The following is a 7,947-nucleotide window of genomic DNA, read 5'->3' on the forward strand; positions in this document are numbered from 1 at the left end:
CCCCTTTAATTACCCCCCCGCAATTAATTACCCCCCCCATAAGAAACCATTACACCCCCCCCCCCAATTAACGCCCCTTTTAATTACCCCCCCCCCCCCCCATAAGGAACCATTATACCCCCCCCCATCCCCATAGGGGACCATTATATCTCCCCCCCCCAATTAACATCCCCTCTAATTACTGCCCCCCTCAATTAACACCCACTTTAATTACCCCCCCCACCCATAAAGAACCATTATACCCCCCCATAAGGAACCATTATACCCCCCCCCCCAATTAACACCCCCTTTAATTACCCCCCCCCCATAAGGAACCATTATACCCCCCCCTTCCCCCCATAAGGGACCATTATACCCCCCCCATCCCCATAGGGGACCATTATACCTCCCCCCCCCCCCAATTAACACCCCCTTTAATTACTGCCCCCCCCAATTAACACCCCTTTTAATTACCCCCCCCCCCCAACTCACCGCTGTCGCTATTCCCATGCTGGTGATGGGGGGGGGTCCCACAACTCACCCCCCCCCCACAACTTCTTAAAGCGTTGGGTTCAGCATCTCGAACCGCTCCAGCTCCAGCCATAGCGCCCGGGGGGGGGCTGTAATAATAATTAATAGAGGGGGGGGGGGTCCCATATTTAATATCGCCCCCCCCCCCATTTTAAATCTATGGGGGTTTTTTGGCGCGCCCGCCCCGCGTGGTTTTTTGGCGCGCCCGGCAACACGTGGTTTTTTCGCGCGCCCGCGCCAGGGGGCGCTGCGTGGCGGGAAATGTTTGTAAACAAACCGCGCGCCCGCGCCAGCGCGTGCTGCGTAACCCCCCCCCCCTATTTAAATCCACGTTATTTAATTGAGGGGGGGGTCCAATAACCTGGGGTGGGGTCTAATAGACTGGGGGGCTCTAATAGACTGGGGGGGGGGTTAATAGACTGGGGGGGGGGTCCAATAGATAAGGGGGGGGGCTGTGAGGCTGGGGGGGGTCCAATAGCCAATGGGGGGGGTCTAATAGTCAAGGGGGGGGCCCTGTAAGGCTGGGGGGGTCTAATAGCCTGGGGGGGGGGTCTAATAGACTGGGGGGGGTCCAATAGACAAGGGGGGGCTCCTGTAGCTAATGGGGGGGTCTAATAGTCAAGGGGGGGTCCTATAACCTGGGGGGGGGGGTTAATAGACTGGGGGGGGGGTCCAATAGACAAGGGGGGGGTCCTGTAGCTAATGGGGGGGTCTAATAGTCAAGGGGGGGTCCTATAACCTGGGGGGGGGTTTAATAGCCAAGGGGGGGGGGGGGCTTTGAGGGTGGGGGGGGTCTAATAGCCAATGGGGGAGGGGGTTTAATAGACTGGGGGGGGGTCCAATAGCCAAGGGGGGGGTCCTGTAGCTAATGGGGGGGGTCTAATAGTCAAGTGGGGGGGTCTAATAGCCTGGGGGGGGGAGGTTTAATAGATTGGGGGGGGGTCCAATAGACAAGGGGAGGGGTCTAATAGACTGGGGGGGGTCCTATAGCCAAGGGGGGGGGGCTAATTGGGGGGGGGGCGCCTGTAAGGCTGGGGGGGTCCAATAGCCAATGGGGGGGTCCAATATCTGGGGTGGGGTGGGGTCCAAGGGGGGGTCCAATAGACATGGGGAGGGGGCTTTGAGGGTGGGGGGGGGGGTCTAATAGCCAATGGGAGGTCCAATAGTCAAATGGGGGTCCAAGAGGGGGTCCAATAGACAAGGGGGGGGGTCTAATAGCCAATGGGGGGGGTCCTATAGTCAATGGGGGGGGTCTAATAGACAAGGGGGGGGGTCTAATATCTGGGGTGGGGGGGGGTCCAATAGCCTGGGGGGGGTCCAAGGGGGGTCTAATAGCCAAGGGGGGGGGTCCTATAAGGCTGGGGGGGGGGTCTCTATAGTCTTGGGGTCACTATAGTCTTGGGGGGGGGGGGCTAATAGTCAATGGGGGGGTCTAATAGACAAGGTGGGGGGTCCTATAACCTGGGGGGGGGTCAAATAGCCAAGGGGGGGGCCTATAGTCTTATATAGGGGGTCTCTATAGTCCCTATAGACTGGGGGGGGGGGTGTCCTATAACCTTATGGGGGGGTCCCATGGTCCTTGGGGGGGGGGTCCCTATACTATATGAGGGGGGGGCTTCTTATGGTCCTGGGGGGGGTCCCTATAGTCCTGGGGGGGGGTCAAGGTGCTGCTCTTATGGGGGGGTCCTTATGTTCTTATGGGGGGGGTCTCTATGGCACTGGGTTGAAGTTGGGGTTCTTGGGGGGGGGGATGTCCATATACTCTTAGTAAGTGATCATATAGTCTTGGGGGGGGGGGGTCCCATGGTTCTAATGGGGGGGGTCCCACGGGGGGGGGGTCCCATGGATCTAATAGAGGGGGGGGTCCCACTGTTCTAATGGGGGGGGGTCCCACGGTTCTAATAGGGGAGGGGGTCCCACGGTTTTAATGGGGGAGGGGAGTCCCATGGTTTTAATGGGGGGGGGTCCTAAGGTTCTAATGAGGGGGGGTCCCACGGGGGGGGTGTCCCATGGTTTTAATAGAGGGGGGGTCCCATGGTTCTAATGTGGGGGGGGTCCTAAGGTTCTAATAGGGGGGGAGGGGTCCTAAAGGTTCCAATGAGGAGGGGTCCCATGGTTCTAATAGGGGGGGGGGTCCTAAGGTTCCAATGAGGGGGGGTCCCATAGTTTTAATAGGGGGGGGGGTCCCATGGTTTTAATAGGGGGGTCCTAAGGTTCTAATGGGGGGGTCCCGTGGTTTTAATAGGGGGGGGTCCCACTGTTGTAATGGGGGGGGTCCCATGGTTTTAATAGGGGGGGGTCCATTGGTTCTAATAGAGGGGGGGGGTCCTAAGGTTCTAATGGGGGGGGGGGGGGATGTCCTTGTGTCCTTATATTTGGGGGGGTTCCCATGGTATTAAATGGGGGGGGGGGTCGCCATGTCCCCCCTATGTTCCTAATGGGGGGGGGGGGTTCAATGGGGGGGGTATCCCCTTCAATACCGGACGAGGGGGGGGGGGGGGGGCTCTATTTACACCTCTCCCCTTCTAATTCCATTCCCCCCCCCCCCATAAAACCTATACCCCCATATTCAGCTCCGTCCCCTCTTTCCCCTCCCACCCTCCTCGTCCCCCCCCCACCTTTAATTCACCCCCAAACCCCCCCCTCAAATTAAACCCCCCCCCCCTCCCCTTTTACTCACCGCACCGCATGTAGCGCTGCGCTCTCCCCGCTCCTTCTTAAGCCCCGCCCACCCCCTCGCTTTGGCCACGCCCCCTCGGTGACGTCAGCGCTCCGCCCCCCCCCCCTCCCCATAGGGATAAGTCGGGGCTTGTTTCTATGGGGGGGGGGGGGTTGTTTTTATTATGGGGGGGGGCTTTAGGGGGGGGGTCTTGAGGGGGTTTGGGGTCTTTAAAGGGGGATGGGGCCCTTTAGGGTTATTGGGGGCTTTTATTTGGGGTCTGGGGTCCCCCATTGGTGTCTATAGGGCCCTATAGGGGTCTATGGGGGGTCCCTATTGGGGTCTATTGGGGGGGGGTCTCATATAGGGGTCTATGGGGGGGGGTCCCTATTGGGGTCTATGGGGGGTCCCTATTGGGGTCTATTGGGGGGGGGTCTCATATAGGGGTCTATAGGGGTCTATGGGGGGGGTCCCTATTGGGGTCTATGGGGGGGGGTCTTTGGGGGGGGGTCCCTATTGGGGTCTATTGGGGGGGGGTCTCATATTGGGGTCTATAGGGGTCTATGAGGGGGTAGTCCTTTATATGGGGTCTATAGGGCCCTATAGGGGTCTATGGGGGGGGTCTTTGGGGGGGGGTCCCTATTGGGGTCTATAGGGCCCTATAGGGGTCTATGGGGGGGGTCCCTATTGGGGTCTATGGGAGAGGTCTTTAAGGGGGGGGACCCTATTGGGATCTATGGGGGGGGAATCCCTTATATGGCGTCTATGGGGCCCTATAGGGGTCTATGGGGGTCTATGGGGGGGTCCCTATTGGGGTCTATTGGGAGGGGGGGTCCCACATTGGGGTCTATAGGGGTCTATGGGGGGGGTCTTTAAGGGGGGGGGTCCCCCATTGGGGTCTATGGGGGTCTATGGGGGGGACTTTGGGGGGGGGTCCCTATTGAGGTCTATAGGGCCCTATAGGGGTCTATGGGGGGGTTTTTGGGGGGGGTCCCTATTGGGGTCTATTGGGGGGGTTAATCCCTTATATGGGGTCTATGGGGGTCTACGGGGGGGTCTTTAAGGGGGGGGTCCCCCACTGGGGTCTATAGGGCCCTATAGAGGTCTATGGGGGGGTCTTTGGGGGGGGGTCCCATATTGGGGTCTATTGGGGGGGGGGGTCTCATATTGGGGTCTATGGGGGGGTCCTTATGGGGGGGGTCCCACATTGGGGTCTATAGGGCCCCATAGGGGTCTATGGGGGGGTCTTTAATGGGGGGGGACCCTATTGGGGTCCTTATGGGGGGGGTCCCATATTGGGGTCTATGGGGGGGGAATCCCTTATATGGGGTCTATAGCGCCCTATAGGGGTCTATGGGGGGGGTCCCCCATTGGTTTCTATTGGGGTAGGGCTCCCCCATTGGTTTCTATTGCTGGCCTCCTATTGGTTCGTGTGTTCCCATCCGTGCCTCCCATTGGTTAAACGTGGCGGGCTTCAAGCCACGCCCCCTTCCCTCCCCTCAACCAATCAGCGTCGGGGGGCGGGGCCGTATCCAAGGCCTCCTATTGGCCCCTCCCCCCGGTAACAGCCTCGACCAATGGGAGCCCACGTTAATTGGGGGGACCCCCCCAACCCAGACCCCCCCTGGGGACCCCCCCCCAAATCACGTGACTCCCATTTCCGGGGGGGGGGGGGTTTATTTACAACGTAGTGCCCCTCCATTCACCCCTGCCCGGCTCTGCGTTCTGATTGGTGGAGCTCTCGACCAATGGGAGGAGGGGGAGATAGCTTGTATCCATGGGGGGGGGGGTTGTTATGGGGGTCTAGGGGGGGATATAAGGGGGATATGGGGGCTTATGGGGGTCTATGGGGGGGATATGGGGGTCTATAGGGGTCTATAGGGGGGATATGGGGGCTTATAGGGGTCTATAAGGGGGATATGGGGGGGATATGGGGGCTTATAGGGGTTTATAGGGGGGATATGGGGGCTTATGGGGGTCTATAGGGTGTATATGGGGACTTATAGAGGGTCTATAGGGGTCTATAGGGGTCTATAGGGGTCTATAGGGGGGATATGGGGGTTTATAGGGTGTATATGGGGTCTTATAGGGGGTCTATAGGGGTCTATAGGGGTCTATAGGGGGGATATGGGGGTTTATGGGGGTCTATAGGGGGGATATGGGGGCTTATGGGGGTCTATAGGGGGGATATGGGGGCTTATAGGGGTCTATAGGGGGGATATGGGGGCTTATAGGGGGTCTATGGGGGGTCTATGGGGGTCTATAGGGGGGATATGGGGGTCTATGGGGGTCTATAGGGGGGATATGGGCGTCTATAGGGGTCTATGGGGGGATATGGGGGTTTATAGGGGTCTATAGGGGGGATATGGGGGTTTATAGGGGGTCTATGGGGGAATATGAGGGCTTATGGGGGTCTATAGGGGGGATATGGAGGCTTATAGGGGGTCTATGGGGGGATATGGGGTTCTATAGGTGTCTATAGGGGGGATATGGGGGCTTATAGGGGTCTATAGGGGGGATATAGGGGCTTATAGGGGGTCTATAGGGGGTCTATGGGGACTTATAAGGGGTCTATAGGGGTCTATAGGGGGGATATGGGGGCTTATAGGGGGTCTATAGGGGTCTATAGGGGGGATATGGGGGCTTATAGGGGCCTATAGGGGTCTATAGGAGGGATATAGGGGTCTATAGGGGGGATATGGGGGCCTATAGGGGGGATATGGGGGTCTATTGGGGTCTATGGGGGTCTATAGGGGGGATATGGGGGTCTATAGGGGGGATATGGGGGTCTATGGGGGTGTATAGGGGGGATATGGGGGGTATACAGAGTGCCTATGGGGGGATATAGGGTGACTGGGGTGATATAGGGACATATAAGCCCCCATATCCCCCCTATAGACCCCCATGTCCCCCTATAGACCCCCATATCCCCCTATAGACCACTATAGACCCCCTATAAGCCCCCATATCCCCCCCATATCCCCCCTATAGACCCCTATAGACCCCCATATACCCCCTATAGACCCCTATAGACCCCCATATCCCCCCATTGACCGCCTATAAGCCCCCATATACCCCCTCATATCCCCTTATAGACCCCTATAGACCCCCTATAAGCCCCCATATCTCCCCTATACACCCCTATAGACCCCCATATCCCCCCTATAGACCCCTATAGACCCCCCATAAGCCCCCATATCCCCCTATAGACCACCATAGACCCCCATATCCCCCCTATAGACCCCCATAGACCCCCATATCCCCCCTATAGACCCCCATAGACCCCCATATCCCCCCTATAGACCCTTATAGACCCCCTATAAGCCCCCATATACCCCCTGTATCCCCCCTATAGACCCCTATAAGCCCCCATATCCCCTATAAGCCCCCATATCCCCCCTATATCCCCCCATATGCCCCCCATATCCCCCCTATAGACCACTATAGACCCCCATATCCCCCTATAGACCACTATAGACCCCCATAGACCCCCTATAGACCCCTATAGACCCCCTATAAGCCCCCATATCCCCCCTATATCCCCCATATGCCCCCCATATCCCCCCTATAGACCCCCTATAGACCCCCATATCCCCCTATAGACCACTATAGACCCCCATATCCCCCCATATCCCCCCTATAGACCCCTATATCCCCCCATATACCCCCCATATCCCCCCTATAGACCCCTATAGACCCCCATATACCCCCTATAGACCCCTATAGACCCCCATATCCCCCCATAGACCGCCTATAAGCCCCCTTATACCCCCCATATCCCCTTATAGACCCCTATAAGCCCCCATATCCCCCCTATAGACCCCTATAGACCCCTATAGACCCCCATATCCCCCCATAGACCGCCTATAAGCCCCCATATCCCCCCTATAGACCCCTATAGACCCCCTACAAGCCCCCATATCCCCCCATATACCCCCTATAGACCCCCATATCCCCCCATATCCCCCCTATAGACCCCTATAGACCCCCATAGACCCCCTATAGACCCCCTATATCCCATATCCCCCTATAGACCCCCCTATAACCCCCCTATAGACCCCCCCCCCCCCATCCTCCCCTCGTCGACCCTCGATAACCCCCCTAAACCCCCCCCCACGTGCAGCCATAGGCGCGCCCCCAGCAGCCAATCAGAGCGAGGCGCGCCGGTCAGAGCCGCAGCTGCCATGGAGACAGGCGGGGGGCGGGACCAATGGGCGGGGGTGGGCGGGGCTAAGGGGAAGGGGCGGGGCTAAGGGGCGGAGTGGGCGGGGCCTGAGGAAGCCCCGCCTACTTTTGGAGGAGAGCGCGGGAAAAAGGGGGGGGGGGCGTTATAGGGTCGTTATGGGGTTGTTATGGGTTTATTATGGGGTTATGGGGCGGTTATGGGGCTATTATGGGGCTATGGGGTTATTATGGGGTTCTTATGGGGATATAGGGTCGTTATGGGGTCGTTATGGGGTTATTATGGGGTTATTATGGGGATATGGGGACCTTATGGGGTTATTATGGGGTTATGGGGTTATTATGGGGCTCTTATGGGGTTTATTATAGGGTTATGGGGTTATTGTGGGGTTCTTATGGGGATATAGGGTCGTTATGGGGTCGTTATGGGGTTATTATGGGGTTATTATGGGGATATGGGGACCTTATGGGGTTATTATGGGGTTATGGGGTTATTATGGGGTTCCTATGGGGATATAGGGTCGTTATGGGGTCGTTATGGGGTTATTATGGGGTTATAGGGTCGTTATGGGGTCGTTATGGGGTTGTTATGGGGT

The 7,947-nt window shown here is 57.9% G+C and overlaps 1 long non-coding RNA gene across 1 annotated transcript; it reads right to left on the reverse strand.

Annotated features, from left to right (window-relative positions):
- Positions 1-482: 482 nt before the first annotated feature.
- LOC146751485 (uncharacterized) lies at positions 483-3,285 on the reverse strand. Its single transcript, XR_014941509.1, has 2 exons — positions 3,191-3,285; positions 483-599 (listed from the first exon to the last, which is right to left on the reverse strand). It is a non-coding gene; the product is annotated as an uncharacterized LOC146751485 (long non-coding RNA).
- Positions 3,286-7,947: the final 4,662 nt, after the last annotated feature.

Source organism: Coturnix japonica, unplaced genomic scaffold (genome assembly GCF_054131305.1).
Source record: "Coturnix japonica strain WE unplaced genomic scaffold, WE-NBRP24 Scf085, whole genome shotgun sequence".
Taxonomy (NCBI): Eukaryota; Metazoa; Chordata; class Aves; order Galliformes; family Phasianidae; genus Coturnix; species Coturnix japonica.